The sequence below is a fragment of the Barbus barbus genome (genome assembly GCF_936440315.1).
Source record: "Barbus barbus genome assembly, chromosome: 28".
In the NCBI taxonomy this organism is placed as follows: domain Eukaryota; kingdom Metazoa; phylum Chordata; class Actinopteri; order Cypriniformes; family Cyprinidae; genus Barbus; species Barbus barbus.
In genome coordinates, this window is record NC_136756.1 from 977,993 (window position 1) to 995,481 (window position 17,489).

The following is a 17,489-nucleotide window of genomic DNA, read 5'->3' on the forward strand; positions in this document are numbered from 1 at the left end:
TCTTCCCCATCTCCAACGGCGCAACGTTCATCGCCAGTTGCGGCGGATTCCTCATCGCCGCTGACGGAACATACTTCGCCGTGGGTGGCGGAAACCTCCCCATCTCTAACGGCGCAACGTTCATCGCCGCTGACGGAACATACATCGCCGTGGGTGGTGGAAGCAGGAAACCGTTGCACTCCTCCGGATCACCTGAGTAGGGCGCTGGTCGGGCCATGGGACTGGCGAACATTATAGGTGAAGAAGAGGTTGTTGCGGAAGTGACTGAGGTAGGTGCAGAGACCGGTCGTGAAGGTGAGGAAGGACGGATAAGTATCCTCTTGAGTGTGTCAACCAATTCCTGAAATGGGTCGCTCGTACTCATCCTTTAAGCCTTCTTGGTCCGATCTTCTGTAACGGAATAGTCCACACAGAGGTAAGTAAAACAAACAGTGCTTTATTCAGGTGCTCAGTCACACAACCACGGTGATAGCTGCTCCAATCCAGGTGAGTTACACTTCGTGCAGATAGTGGTGATAGGTGATCGGTGAATCTGATAATGTCTCTCTTGTCTTGGCAGGTCTCTGGAGATCGGTGTGCCAGGACTACGGGAGGTAGCGGATAGCCACAACAGCCAAACAGGATCTGATGAAGGAGAGGGAACGGAGAAGGACAAGGCAGAAGGTAAGTAGCAGGTACGTAATGATAAGGGAGGTATACTCAGCACTAGGGCTTCGTAGGGCGTCGGTCCTTGTCGCAGGTACAAGATCGGACCTCGAGTGAACTGGTGAAGGTGCTTATATGTGGCTGGTGATGATGGTGACGATGATCAGGTGAGCATGATGATTAATGAAGACCAGGTGAAAGTGATCAGTGAAGGTGAAGACTGGCCATTCTGTGACACTGAGAACTAATTGTTATCGTTTAGCACGCTATTAAAATATATTTTTGAACAGATATTATTAATAATAAACATGGTCTAAACATTCTTAGATGCATAGCATTTATCGTGTTGTAATTTGGGAACAACCCATCTAGTAATGTGTTCAAGTTTATAATAACACGTTAACTAATGCAAAACATAAATATTACTTACTTATCAGATCGATCTTCTCTACTTGATGAACTCTTGAGGAAATCCAGCCTTTAATCAGCACGTCTTCTTCCAGAAAGTAACAGTAGCAGCGATGAATTCTTCACTGACGCTTTGTTTATGCTCCGCGCGCGCGGGTCACGTGGTTATTTACATGTGAACGCGAGGGGGCGGGATCTCATTAAAAATAATGAGTTAGACGGGACAGACTGAACATCGTGTTGGTTTCATACGGATTACTTCATCACAGAATATTTGTTTTCGATATGACTTACTTCATTTGAAAGTGGACACTTCAGGCTTACTATAGAGATAACTCTCATGTCTGTGTGTTGAGTATTCGCTGAGTTACACTTCATTTTAGTGACGCATTTCTGAAAACAGATCGCGGAGACGGAGAAGACAGAGAGCGCACCCTGTTTGTTTTCTTTATTCTTCAAAAGCACAACGTTTAGTTGTTATTATGAGTGTATACAAATAAAAGTAGAGCCCTTACAGATTCGAATGGTGTATTGCTCTTATCTGAACGATCAAAAATGGCAGAGTAATTCAAGCTCATTTCTGCCTTATCAGGGAAATCTGCCCCAAAACGCGTATTCGCGTTTGTCGGGCTCAGAGGGTTAATTTAGGTAGGTTATTTTCACCTATGAGGCCCACAATGGGGGCGAAGGTTAACAGGTTAAACTCAAATGGATACCTGGACAATTTTCAATCTGGTTTCCGAGCACATCACAGCACAGAGACAGCACTCATTAAGATAATAAATGGTATTCGCTTCAGTTCTGATTCTGGCAAAATATCAGTGCTGGTACTACTAGATCTTAGTGCTGCGTTTGACACTGTCGATCATAGCATACTTCTAGAGAGACTGGAAAACTGGGTCGGGCTTTCTGGGATGGCACTCAAATGGTTCAGATCATACTTAGAAGGGAGAGGTTATTATGTGAGTATAGGAGAGCATAAGTCTAAGTGGACGGCCATGACATGTGGAGTCCCACAAGGCTCAATTCTTGCACCGCTCTTGTTTAGCCTGTATATGCTCCCACTAAGTCAGATAATGATGAAGAACCAAATTGCCTATCACAGCTATGCTGATGATACCCAGATTTACCTAGCCTTATCTCCAAATGACTACAGCCCCATTGACTCCCTCTGCCAATGCATTGATGAAATTAACAGTTGGATGTGCCAGAACTTTCTTCAGTTAAACAAGGAGAAAACTGAAGTCATTGCATTTGGAAACAAAGATGAAGTTCTCAAGGTGAATGCATACCTTGACTCTGGTCAAACAACTAAAAATGAAGTCAGAAATCTTGGGGTGATTCTGGAGACAGACCTTAGTTTCAGTAGTCATGTCAAAGCAGTAACTAAATCAGCATACTATCATCTCAAAAACATTGCAAGAATTAGATGTTTTGTTTCCAGTCAAGACTTGGAGAAACTTGTTCATGCCTTTATCACCAGCAGGGTGGATTACTGTAATGGTCTCCTCACCGGCCTTCCCAAGAAGACCATTAGACAGCTGCAGCTCATCCAGAACGCTGCTGCCAGGATTCTGACTAGAACCAGAAAATCTGAGCATATCACACCAGTCCTCAGGTCCTTACACTGGCTTCCAGTTACACTTAGGATTGATTTTAAAGTACTTTTACTTGTTTATAAGTCACTCAATGGCCCAGGACCTAAATATATTGCTGATATGCTCACTGAATATAAACCGAACAGACCACTCAGATCATTATGATCGAGTCAGTTAGAAATACCAAGGGTTCACACAAAACAAGGGGAGTCTGCTTTTAGCTATTATGCTGCCCGCAGTTGGAACCAGCTTCCAGAAGAGATCAGATGTGCTAAAACATTAGACACATTTAAATCAAGACTCAAAACTCATCTGTTTAACTGTGCATTTGTTGAATGAGCACTGTGCTATTTGTCCGAACTGACTGCAATGAATTTTAAGTATAATCATTTTCTTTAAATTTATTTTAAATCAATTTCTATATCATTTTAAAATTCCTTGTTTTTATTATTTTTATTTCCATGTTTTTATTGATTTTTAATGTCTATTTCACTTTATTTTATGTAAAGCACTTTGAACTACCACTGTGTATGAAATGTGCTATATAAATAAACTTGCCTTGCCTTGCCTGTAACAGTAACACATATATTGTTTTTAATTGCTGTTTACAGTGTTTATAAAAAAGAGAGACACATCTCTTGTGGTGTAATAGTAACACATATATTGTTTTTAATTGCTGTTTACAGTGTTTATAAAAAAGAGAGACACATCTCTTGTGGTGTAATAGTAACACATATATTGTTTTTAATTGCTGTTTGCAGTGTTTATAAAAAAGAGAGACACATCTCTTGTGGTGTAATAGTAACACATATATTGTTTTTAATTGCTGTTTGCAGTGTTTGTAAAAAAGAGAGACACAACTCTTGTGGTGTAACAGTAACGTCTCGGTTACATAGGTAACCCTCGTTCCCTGAAGGAGGGAACGGAGATGTACGTCGGACTGACCGACGAATAGGAATCTCGCTAGAGAGGCCAATCTGCTTTGAGTGGAACTAAAACGAGCCAATGCACATTGGCATGCAATCATATGCAGCAGCTGCTCACCTCGCAGCGCGGGTATATAATGAGCAGCAGGTGCGTTGCATCTTCAGGTTTTCGCTGAGGAGCCGAACAGGTAAGGCGGCAGCATCAGCGGGGTCCAGCGACTGTGGCGACGGGACGTACGTCTCCGTTCCCTCCTTCAGGGAACGAGGGTTACCTATGTAACCGAGATGTTCCCATTCAGTCGGTCACGTTCGACGTACGTCGGACTGACCGACGAATAGGAATCCCTACCAAAGCGCCACAGGAGCTGCCCCCTTCCAGCGCTCTGTAGCAAGCCTCCTGAACCCCCTTGCTTAAGGACGGTGGGCCAGGGCCAGGGCCAACACAGAGAGTGTCGATCACTGCTGTTCACCAAAACCCATTCAGTGAGACTAATGGATAACACTGGGAAAGCGTACCCTTTCCTTGGAAAGGACTGCTGCGGAACCACATCCTTCCCCGAAGGAGTTATGTGGAGAGTACATATGGACTAACCCCATAGGATTGTACTACACATGGAATACTGGGGTGACTCCAACCCGACGAGAGGTGGGTTCTCCCAGAGGGAAAGACACAGGCTTCGTTTAGGAGCAACTCGTGGAATAACACACATGGGATCCCCATAGGGTCACACATATGGAACCCAGCCTAAATCCAGTTCTCAAGGATACAATGGAGTAAAGGCCTGGCGCCAACGTTCCGCCATGTCTGGCTGCCGAAGGGTGATCGGAGGACTCAACAGGGTCTGCCTTGTAGGGACTCTCTGGAGCAATAAGCGCATGTAACGCAGCAAGCCGACACTAAGCCGGGACTTCTCCGTGCCTCTGACCTGAGGCGAGAACACGGGAGGAGACCGGCTCGACACGAAGGCTATAGAATCTAGCAAACGTGTTAGGTGTCGCCCAGCCCGCAGCTCTACAAATATTTGTCAGCGAGGCGCCACGAGCCAGCGCCCAGGAGGATGCCACGCCTCTCGTAGAGTGGGCATGCAACCTGAGCGGGCAGGGCACGCCTTGTGCTTGGTAAGCCAAGGCGATGGCGTCCACTACCCAGTCTGCTTGGAGACAGCCTTTCCTTTCTGCTGACCTCCGTAACAGACAAAGAGCTGGTCTGAGGTCCTGAGGCTTCGAGTTCTGTCTATGTACAGTCGCAAAGCACGAACTGGACAGAGCAAAGCCAAGGCTGGGTCTACCTCCTCCGGGGCTTGCAGGCTCACTACCTGGTCCCTGAAGGGAGTGGTAGGAACCTTGGGCACATAGCCAAGCCGGGGTCTCAGTACGTCACCCGGCCCGAACTCTAGGCACGATTCGTCGACCAAAAATGAAAATCCCTGAGACAAGAACCAAGGGTTCCTCCACATGTCTAAGGCACGAATACAGCGGCGTGACACTTTGACAGCGCGGAGCGAGTCTCCCCTCAGGGAGACCTCCCTGGCCTTGAGCCACCACTGTAGGGTTCTCATGTACAGCAGGCCGAACGGAATCACGTTGGATGCAGCTGCCATAAGCCCAAGCAGCCTCTGCCACTGCTTGACAGTGAGTGACTGGCCCTCTTGCACTCTCATGACTGCTGTGAGGATCGACTCGATCCAAGCAGGGGACAACCGAGCCTGCATCGTGGTTAAATACCACACCACGCCTAGATAAGTGGTTCTCTGAGCTGGAGAAAGCGCACTTTCCCTGGCGTTTAGTCTTAACCCCAAGTCTGTCATGTGAGCGAGAACGACATCTCGATGCCGAATTGCCAACCGCTCTGATCGAGCGCGGATCAACCAATCGTCGATATAATTGAGTATGCGGATGCCCTGCAGTCGCAACGGGACCATTGCTGCATCCACACACTTGGTGAAAGTGCGGGGTGAGAGTGCTAGGCCGAAGGGAAGAACCCGATACTGGTACGTTTGCCCCCGAAAGCAAACCTCAGGAACTTCCTGTGAGAAGGAAGAATGGAGACATGGAAATAGGCGTCTTTGAGGTCTATAGTGACAAACCAGTCCTCGGACCTGATTTGAGACGCGACCTGCTTGACAGTGAGCATTTTGAACTTCAGTTTTCTGACTGAGCGGTTCAGCAGACGCAAGTCCAGTATGGGCCTCAGCCCCCCATCCTTCTTTGGAACAATGAAGTACCGGCTGTAGAAGCCGGTGTGAACTTCGTGAGGAGGAACCAACTCGATGGCTTCCTTCCTCAGCAAAGTAACGACTTCCTGTTCCAGCACCAGAGCCTGCTCGGGGCGGACCGCAGTCACAACAACCCCGTTGAACGGCGGGGATGACCCGCCGAACTGAATGCGATATCCATTCGCTATGGTATGCAGGACCCAACGAGACACATTCGGCAGCCGCTGCCAGGCTGCCAAACGATCTACTAAGGGAATCAGTCTCTCGAGACTGACCTCTGGTGTAAGAGACGCGGCCAGACCGTTGTCTCCATGCGGCGCCCTGGAAGGAGATGCGTGATCTGGCGGCTGAGGCGAGTTTCTCGGCTCTGCTGTGCTTACAGGCGGAAAAACTCGCTGGGACCAGCTGCGCCCTGGGACAATGGCAGGGTTGGCAGACAAGTACCCGGAGGGCACCGGGGGGAGACGGTCACCGTGTACCGTGGTGTAAGCCTCGGCAGAAGCGGGACCAACACTGCGTGGAGAGCTCGTGAAGGCTCCCTCCTCAAAGAGAGCCCTCCGGGTGCGGAGTGTAAGCAGTGACAGCCGCTCGCAATGAGGGCAATCGGCTCCCTCGAGAGCTGATGCCGCATACTCCGCACCCAGGCAAACCACGCACAGATTGTGTGTGTGTCCCCACTCGTAATACAGCGAGGGCAGGGACGAACACACAACCTGAAACGCGATCTGGAATCGCCCTTGTATTCGGGTATCTTTTTATATTTGAAAGACAGACAACACCAAATAAGACTGACACACACAGAGCGCTTTGCTGAATGACAAAAAGCTGACGCCGGCTCCGCCGCACGTGCTTATATACTTCCTGGTCGTGACGTCACCCCGCCCATGACGCCTTGCCCTCCTTCGGACTGATTACACCTGATATTCAGAGCATGGTCACACTGATGGCGTTCCAAAAGCATCGCTGGACGCAGCTCGAAGTTCCTGGAAGGGAAGCATGTATTTCACTGCACTATAGTAAGCCTGCTGACAATTCTTGGATTTCGGTAAATGTTTATGGTTATCAACGAATGGAATATGTTTATTTTTTTCCAACAATAATAATAATTTTTTCTTAGTTTTTTTGTTTGTTTTGTTTTTATGTTGCAGCATTGTGTTGCATCTGGTTTAGACACTGTGTAAGTGGCACTATAGAAGTAATCTTTTATTTTCAGAGTGTTAAATTGTGGTCATCTGATTGTTACACTTAAAAATGCTGTCCTGAATTTTCATGTTTTAAAGTTACCAGTATATCATGAACATGACAATACAACAGTTAGCCTCATCACAAACAATGATTTTAGTTTTTAGTAAACATCTTTTTTGTGTCATTTTACAATTGTTGGGGGAATGAAAGTTATTTTCTTCAGAAACTGATGGCATACCAGAGATGCTGTGGAAAGAATGAAACTTAGTTTCTTTAGAAACTGATGGCATACCAGAGATGCTGTGGAAAGAATGAAACTTAGTTTCTTTAGAAACTGATGGCATACCAGAGATGTTGTGTGAGGAATGATACCTATTTTCTTTAGAAACTGACATCATACCAGAGATGCTGTGGAAAGAATGAAACTTAGTTTCTTTAGATACTGATGGCATACCAGAGATGCTGTGGAAAGAATTAAACTTAGTTTCTTTAGAAACTGACATCATACCAGAGATGTTGTGTGAGGAATGATACCTATTTTCTTTAGAAACTGACATCATACCAGAGATGTTGTGTGAGGAATGATACCTATTTTCTTTAGAAACTGTCATCATACCAGAGATGCTGTGGAAAGAATGATACCTATTTTCTTTAGAAACTGACATCATACCAGAGATGTTGTGGAAAGAATGAGACCTATTTTCTTTAGAAACTGACAGAATACTAGAGATGCTGTGCAAAGAATGAAATTTAGTTTCTTTAGAAACTGACAGCATACCAGAGATGTTGTGTGAGGAATGATACCTATTTTCTTTAGAAATTGACAGCATACCAGAGATGTTGTGGAAAGAATGAAACTTAGTTTCTTTAGAAACTGACATCATACCAGAGATGTTGTGTGAGGAAGGAGACCTATTTTCTTTAGAAACTGACATCATACCAGAGATGTTGTGTGAGGAATGATACCTATTTTCTTTAGAAATTGACAGCATACCAGAGATGTTGTGGAAAGAATGAAACTTAGTTTCTTTAGAAACTGACATCATACCAGAGATGCTGTGAAAAGAATGAAACTTAGTTTCTTTAGAAACTGATGGCATACCAGAGATGTTGTGTGAGGAATGAAACATTTTTTTAGAAACTGACAGAATACTAGAGATGCTGTGGAAGGAATAGTTTCAGCATACCAGAGATGCGGTGAGAGGAATTAAACTTATTTTCTTTAGAAACTGATGGTGTACCAGAGATGTTGTGTGAGGAATTAAAAATTTTCTATAGAAACTGACAGCATACCAGAGATGCTGTGAGAGAAATGAAACATTTACATTTAATCATTTAGCTTTTATCCAAAGCTACTTACTTACAAATGAGGAGAACAATAGAAGCAATCAGACCAATAAGAGAGTAACAGTATACAAGCGCTGTGACACACACACACACACGCGCGGAGCAGTGGGCAGCCAATGCTGCGGCACCCAGGGAGCAGTTGGGGGTTCAGTGCCTTGCTCAAGGGTCTCAACTCAGTTGCGGTATTTAGGCTGGACATTCACTCCCCCCACCTACAATCCCTGCCGGACCTGAGACTTGAACCCACAACCTTCGGGTTACAAGTCCAACCCTCTATCCATTAGGTCACTGAGTGCTATTACCTAATATTAGGTTAGGTGTTGAAAAATTACAACAGCTCCCCCCGACCTAGCACCCGTCTAGGAAGGTTTGGAGTAGGGAGACTGAGGGATGCGTTCACGGGCCTACGCCTGTTAGACTATACCAGGAAAGTGTTGATCTATTCCAGGAGAATAGGCTATTTGGGCATTGGGTTGAGAATGTGGAAGACCAGGAAATAGTTAGCTTGAGAAGAGGGTACAGACCGACACATGTTAGACTATAATATGCCACCTGTAATTGGTTCCTGTCTCAGAGAAATGCCTTTCTTAGCTTTGGGCTTTTTCACTAAATCCAGGAATGCAAGGTTCCTGACTTAACCTGCTCCAGACCAGCGAATCAGACTGCCAACCATTCAGTCAACAATCCAGTAATCCTTATCCGGCATCGCATTCCATCCAAGAGCTGTAGGAATAATTAATATCCCACATTATTATTTTTATTATTTATTTTAGCTTTTAGGGAATCACTCTTAAGATTCGATCTTCATATGATTAATTGATATTAATCAGAATGTCCAACTTATGCCTTGTTAACGACTTGTCCAGCAAGCATTAATAACAGCAAGTTATCTCTTAACACTTTGTTTATTTCATTCGTGGCCAACGATTAACCCTCTGGGCCCTGAGGGTGTTTTGGGGACCTGGAGAACTTTCGACATGCCCTGACATTTGTGCTTTTTTCAGTTGCTTATAAAAATATAAATGGCTAAAGTCTAATAACACTGTAAACTGCACAAACTGGGCTACAATGTTATGTTAGCAGCATTTGTGTACATGATTGTGTTTTTGAGAAAACAACGTTTATGCGTGGTTAGTGAAAAACTAAAATTTTGAAGTCACTGAAATAAGACCATAAAACACATACAGAACAATTGTTTACAAGACTTTTGAGGACTGAATCTTGTAGGCTAGAATTTTTACTTCACAATTATGTGAAAATCATTCTGCTTACTCATTCACAGAAAACAATATATTGATTTAAATGTTTAAAGACATGTTTTGTTATTGAAAGCCAATATGCGAGGGAGTGGTAATAGCCTTGAATATTAAGTGGTTCTCACCTGAGAGACAAAGGGCCCTCCCCTAAAGCTGCTAATGGCCCATCAGTGTGACTGTGACTGAGGCAGGTAAGACAGAGAGTGTGAGGAGACTGAAAAAATGGGGTTTTTAAATTATTTGTATTTTATTTACAACACAGTATAATCAAAACATACATAATGAGGGTCAAAGACACATTATTGAGCACACTGATCTAACCACAGAGATGTGAACAGACTTTGACTCGTTCCTGCAACAGATTATGTTCAACAAGTGAAACAGATAAATCATACCTGATATGTACGTGTTATTTAAGTGTTTCTGCTACTTTCCATAGATTCAAGAAGAAACTGTTCTGAACTTCTGATGTTGGTGCAGCGCTCTCAGAGGAAAACAGTTGGAAGAGACTGAAAGTCAGCAGGATTCATCATCTGTGGTGCAGGTGTCTGATTCAATAAAATACAAACAACCAAAAAAAGAGAAAAAACATTTGTGAGCATGTTTATATCAGGAGCATCTATCTATATATATATATATTTATATAGGTTTTGTAGTCATAGACTCATTCATGCTTTGTATTATCGTAAAAAAAAGGAGATTTTATTTTTGAGAAACTAATTATTGTTTAGCATGCAATTATACTCTATTTTTGAACAGAGTAGGCTATTGATCATAAACATGTTCTAAACATACTTAGACTCGTAGCATTCATCGTGATACAGTGTACTCTCATATTACTTTTATTGTTTTATAAAGAGCATGAAAACATACTGGCGCCGTAAGAAATTTAAATACAATGAATTGCCCAATGTTCAAAATGTTTTATTGGATTTCAAACATTTTAGTCAGGAATTATAGTTTGGGGAAAACCCAACTATGATTTTGTAGTTATATAGCCATCCTGAACATCATGTATTATTTTATAGTATAGAGCATATGATTCTGCAGTCATAGACTCAATCATGCTTTGTACTATAAAAGGATTAACTTTGCACTATAAAAAATATATTTTATATCTGAGAACTAATTGTTATTGTTTAGCACGCTATTAAAATATATTTTTGAACAGATATTATTAATAATAAACATGGTCTAAACATTCTTAGATGCGTAGCATTTATTGTGTTGTAATTTGGGAACAACCCATCTAGTAATGTGTTCAAGTTTATGTCACAATAACACGTTAACTAATGCAAAACATAAATATTACTTACTTATCAGATCGATCTTCTCTACTTGATGAACTCTTGAGGAAATACAGCCTTTACTCAGCGCGTCTTCTTCCAGAAAGTAACAGTAGCAGCGATGAACTCTTCACTGACGCTTTGTTTATGCTCCGCGCGCGCGGGTCACGTGGTTATTTACATGCTTACTATAGAGATAACTCTCATGTCTGTGTGTTGAGTATTTGCTGAGTTAGACTTCATTTTAATGACGCATTTCTGAAAACAGATCGCAGAGACGGAGAAGACAGAGAGCGCACCCTGTTTGTTTTCTTTATTCTTCAAAAGCACAACGTTTAGTTGTTATTATGAGTGTATACAAATAAAAGTAGACCCCTTATAGATTCGAATTGTGTATTGCTCTTATCTGAACGATCAAAAATGGCAGAGTAATTCGAGCTAATTTCTGCCTTATCAGGAAAATCTGCCCCAAAACGCATATTCGCGTTTGTCGGGCTCAGAGGGTTAAATAAACCAAATAGTTAACTTTAGTTATCTATTTCTTAGCTGAGCGTAGGTAAACGCGATCTTGGGCAAATAATTATGATCTGCAAAATCACATAGCACAGACAAGAGATTTCTTAATAAAATCAAAGTTTATTCACTACTCTAACACACTACTGACTAGACAACACAAAACAAAAGACATAAACACACACATTCGTTGCAATGAATTGTTCTGATCTGAAGAGAGTCTTAGGTTCTAACTTAATGCTCGTTTCAACCTGAGGGAAACTCATAGACAGATAATTATTTTATCTTTATCTTTACTCTTAACAGATAGATATCCCAGTTTCAGCCAATTAAAGAGATTCTGCTTGCCTGTTTCTTCAGTTGTTTCCGATCGAACTCAGTCTTTTCGGTTGACGACGTCTTTGTTTAGAACCTGACTCTTAGTCGAGATTGTTCTTTCCTGGTTCGCGCGGATTGGCTGCTCGTAGTTCGTCGCCACTGGATTACTCTTCAGTGGTTGGATGGCTTCGTGATGACTGAACAACACTCTCAGGAAGTCTTTCTTAGCTCTTAGCGTCAGGTGTTGGTTTCTTTGAAGTTTAACTTTGATCGCTGTTGCAATGCCCTGCCGTGATGTTAGAGGCCAGAAGCGCTTTGCAGCGTGAGCAGAACGAGAGACGAGCGAGGCGTGCGTGAGCCTCCTTTTCAGTTTTCAACTCCAACCCTTTTTTCACAGTTGTGCATCTGTTTTAACGGGCCGATTTGGGATCTGCCTCCGGGCACTTGATCCAATCAGATTCTTCCTGTGGGGCGTTTGATCCAATCGCAAGTGTAGCTGTGGTCATATCTGCGTGTCTTCTATGCATAAATTGTCCGTTCAGTTATTTAATCACATGAAACTTATTATCAGCAGATTTCTATTCATATTATGATGATACCTTGCAGAGAAAAGATCATTCTCATTCATCATAATATTATTCATGAGATTAGCTTTCTAACGAAACCAAACACCATGTAACTTTGCATAGCCAAAAAAAATACCTATGAATGCAAATGATATTACTCGGTTAAATGCATTGATTAAACGATCCTGAGTTCTACATAATCACATCGAGCATGTGAACTGACATCTCGTCATCAGGTAAACTTTATGCATTGAAAGATTACAACAATGCCATAAGTTTCAAAATAACACACCAAGCTTTCATGTCACAAAAACACATCCTTCATACATGTATATTGTATATAGTGTTTCTTTTCTTCGAGTATATTGTTTCAATAGCAGAAACTCAGTATAATTTGTCCCTTAAAAATCTTTGCACAAAGCATTGTGCTCTGTGTCTAGTAGCGGAGCAGACGGCGCATTCCTTTCTTGGGCGAAACGCAAAGTCGTAAAAGTCTTCTTCAGGATTACTTTTTGAATTACCGCGCTCAGCGGAATCAGATTCAGGGGAGTCTCTGGCGCCACGTAAATTAGAATCCGGGAATATGAGTTCTGTTTTCTTTCAAAATGACCAAACGGGAATTTTCTTAGTTAGATCCTGGTTTTATGGTCCCAGGGGATAAAGATGTCCATTCCATACGGCGTCAGGATGTCTGTTGTTAGATGTGTGCGTTCAGACTTAAGACCAGTTCTTCTTACACATTCCATCCAAGAACTTTGGCTGAAACGGTCATTCCGCAACTCCTGAATAGGTTGTGAATTGGCTGAGGGCTAGTTCTTGCCTTCAAACCTGTAAGGGGTGGGTTTAGTGTGTGATTCAGTTCCCGGGTTAGATTCTGCGTTCCCCGAGTCTATGATGAGTAGGTTTAAGGTATGAGTTGGTTCAGGGCTAGATGCTGGCCTCCCCAAATCTCTGAGGGGTAGGTTTAGTGTGTGAGTTGATTCAGGTTAGATCCCTCTCTCCTTAACTCTGTAAGGGAATGAACAAATCCAGAAATCAGAACGACGTTAGGTTTTTTTAAGAATACAACAATCTCCCCCCAACACAGTCTCACCAGACTGTGTGGTTTGAAGTAGGGAGGTCGAGGAAAAGCATGGGCCGGCGCATATTTTTTGAGAATGGATGAACTTTGATTCTTATTCGGGCTGGGAGGTTGTTTTTTGAGGGGAAAATATCCCTTAAAATTGTCGCCTGATTTGGTATAGTATTCTTTTAGTTTGAGGAATACGAAGTTTTCGTTCTTGACTTGGTCCAGGCCAGTGAATCAAGCTACTAGCTTGATAATCCTGGTCTAGCATTGCATTCCCTCCAAAATCTATTTGTTTGGTTAAGGATTACATATTCAGAAGTCAGAGCAAGTCCAACTCCGGTTGTGCACTGTCCTACTACTTCCACTGACCGCTTCTAATCTTGTTTTGATCAGGCCCAGCTCCCAAAAACAATCCACTATCATATGTATATTGTTTTATAAATCATGTATATACAGTTTTATCAATAAGTAATGTATTTGTAAATATGTGTGTGTCTTCCTGTGTGATGATGATTCAAATATTTTTATATAATTGTGTGTGGCTTTTAGGGGTATATCAAGTAGGTGTATAATTTACAGGGCTACAATCTTTAGGTTTAAAAATTATTTGTGAGGCTGAGATCCTTAGGTTTAGAAATGATGTGATTACCCCACTAAGGGGTAACTTTTAGTGTGGTTGTTGTTGGGTTAGGTTAGGTGTATAGATAAAAATGAGTTTCATCCTAATTATTTCCACCATCATTAGAATATTGCATCTCATTGGCCAAACCTTACCTGGGCGTATCTGTTGAAGCGTAGGCCTGAATTACATGTAAGTGGCATCATTGGATCCAGGAAGCTGCTATCTTTCAGGTGGTTGTAGGTTCAGATGACTGGATAGATAGATTAAAAAAATAAATGAAAAAAGATAAATAAACAGCTGGGCACATCTGAAGGATGGACTGTTTTTAATTTAACTGTGTTATCCCTGAATTTTTATCCTTAATTTATCAAGCCCCACATGTTTGGGCACCATGTTCAATTTGTATACCAGTCTAAAGGGTTAAAACCTGCGATTCACATCTATATCACCCATGGATAATTCATAACCAACAGATATATAATTACCTTTTGGTCGAATAGATGTTGGCAGAAGTTTCAAGTCCTTTCTGCCGGTCTCCGTCCTTGCTCAGCCAAGTTCAGACCACTTGGAGCTCGAAAAAGTTTCATTCAGGTTCTGATAACTGGTTGTTATTAATTAATCACTCAGAGACTTGCTTTAAAAGTTTAACGAATCACCAATACAATGGTTTCGTTTTAAGAATAATAAAGTACATTTGATCAGATATAACCACAGTACAAGATAAGATGCATTATGTGAATGCTTGGCTAAAGAGATGTGTCTTTAATCTAGATTTAAATAGAGAGAGTGTGTCTGAACCCCAAACATTATCAGGAAGGCTATTCCAGAGTTTGGGAGCCAAATGTGACAAATCTCTACCTCCTTTAGTGGACTTTGCTATCCTAGATACTACCAAAAGTCCAGAGTTTTGCAACCTTAGGGAGCTTGTTGGATTGTAGCAAATAACAATAAGAAAACAAATAACAAAAATAACAGCGAATAAAATGTTCACCACGGAATGTTGGCCCCTTGCATCAGTTTCATAAGCATTTTATAGCCTTGCATATCATTTGCATTAATCTCATTAAAACCTCCCATCATTCTTCCATTTTCTGCCCCTGTCTGTGTCTGCCCCCTCCTCCCGTGCAGGCAGAAAACGCGACCTTTGTCACAGAGGCCACACAAGACAGTGTCAAAAGTTCAAAAGGAAAAATGATAACATCTCTAGATAGCAAGCGTGCCTATTGCTATTTTAATAATAAATATAATAATATAATAATAATAATATTTTAACTATAATAAAAATAGTAACACCTTACAAAACATAAGCGAGTCATAAGCACATATGTCTAAACCACAATATAACACCTCTAGTAGGTGTGAACAACACTTTACGCTATGGCTAACTAGAAGTCCCATTCTGCACACATTGCAAAATGCATCTCCTGGTTTTTAACCGTTCTTTTACAAAGTAAGCAAAGCAACCATATAGCAATTAAAACCAAAGCAATCAACATTTGTGATCTCAAAACATAGGATACACTCTTAATACAACTCTTGAAATTTATACCTTTGTGACAGGGGTTTGGAGTTCCATTGTTCCTAAATCATTTGCCAACATTTGCAATTCAGCCGAAAAATTATGTAATGCAATTATTTCTCTCATTAACTTCATTATTGTCTTATTCATTGATTCTTGTTTCCTCAAGAAGATTTTTCTGTCTTCCGGCTCTCTCCTGGGCCCTTTTGCGACGTTCCTTCTTCTCCTGCTTCTTAACCTTCCTATTCCAGTCTTGTTGAATTCCCTGGACTAAAAAATCGTCAAAATCAATTTCTATCGTATCTGACCATTTCTTATCGTTCCTAGTAGAGCATCGATCAGCAAATTGTGTATCAGTTAGGTTGAGACCTAATTCTACAGAACAAAAACCCTGCATATCTCAAGAGACCAAACTACTAAGAAAATTGCCATATGAATACAGGCAAATCCACTCGTGGGCAATTGTGTATATTTTTGTAAATGTTGTATTTTGGTTGAAAGTGAAAATCGGGTTGACGTCAGAACCCAACGTCAGATTGACGTCAGAAACCAACGTCAGATTGACGTCAGAACCCAACGTCAGATTGATGTCAATCTCCAACGTTGGACAGACGTTGTATTTTGGTTGAAAATGAAAATCGGGTTGACGTCAGAACTCAACGTCAGATTGATGTCAGAACCCAACGTTGGACAGACGTTGCATTTTGGTTGAAAATGAAAATCGGGTTGACGTCAGAACCCAACGTCATATTGACGTCAGAACCCAACGTCAGATTGACGTCAATCTCCAACGTTGGACAGACGTTGTATTTTGGTTGAAAATGAAAATCGGGTTGACGTCAGAACCCAACGTCAGATTGACGTCAATCTCCGACGTTGGACAGACGTTGCATTTTGGTTGAAAATGAAAATCGGGTTGACGTCAGAACCCAACGTCAGATTGACGTCAATCTCCAACGTTGGACAGATGTTGCATTTTGGTTGAAAATGAAAATCGGGTTGACGTCAGAACCCAACATCAGATTGACCTCAATCTCCGACGTTGGACAGACGTTGTATTTTGGTTGAAAATGAAAATCGGGTTGACGTCAGAACCCAATGTCAGGCTGATGTCAAAATCCAACGTCAGATTGACGTCAATCTCCGACGTTGGACAGACGTTGTATTTTGGTTGAAAATGAAAATCGGGTTGACGTCAAAACCTAACGTCAGGTTGATGTCAGAACCCAACGTTGGACAGACGTTGCATTTTGGTTGAAAATGAAAATTGGGTTGACGTCAGAACCCAACGTCATATTGACGTCAGAACCCAACGTCAGATAGACGTCAATCTCCAACGTCAGATAGACGTCAATCTCCAACGTTGGACAGACGTTGTATTTTGGTTGAAAATGAAAATCGGGTTGACGTCAGAACCCAACGTCAGATTGACGTCAATCTCCGACGTTGGACAGACGTTGCATTTTGGTTGAAAATGAAAATCGGGTTGACGTCAGAACCCAACGTCAGATTGACGTCAATCTCCAACGTTGGACAGACGTTGCATTTTGGTTGAAAATGAAAATCGGGTTGACGTCAGAACCCAACATCAGATTGACCTCAATCTCCGACGTTGGACAGACGTTGTATTTTGGTTGAAAATGAAAATCGGGTTGACGTCAGAACCCAACGTCAGGCTGATGTCAAAACCCAACGTCAGATTGACGTCAATCTCCGACGTTGGACAGACGTTGTATTTTGGTTGAAAATGAAAATCGGGTTGACGTCAAAAGCTAACGTCAGGTTGATGTCAGAACCCAACGTCAGATTGACGTCAATCTCCGACGTTGGACAGACGTTGTATTTTGGTTGAAAATGAAAATCGGGTTGACGTCAGAACCCAACGTCAGATTGATGTCAGAACCCAACGTCAGATTGACGTCAGAACCCAACGTTGGACAGATGTTGTATTTTGGTTGAAAATGAAAAATGCAACATCTATCCAACATTAGAGGTTGACGTCAATCTTACATTAA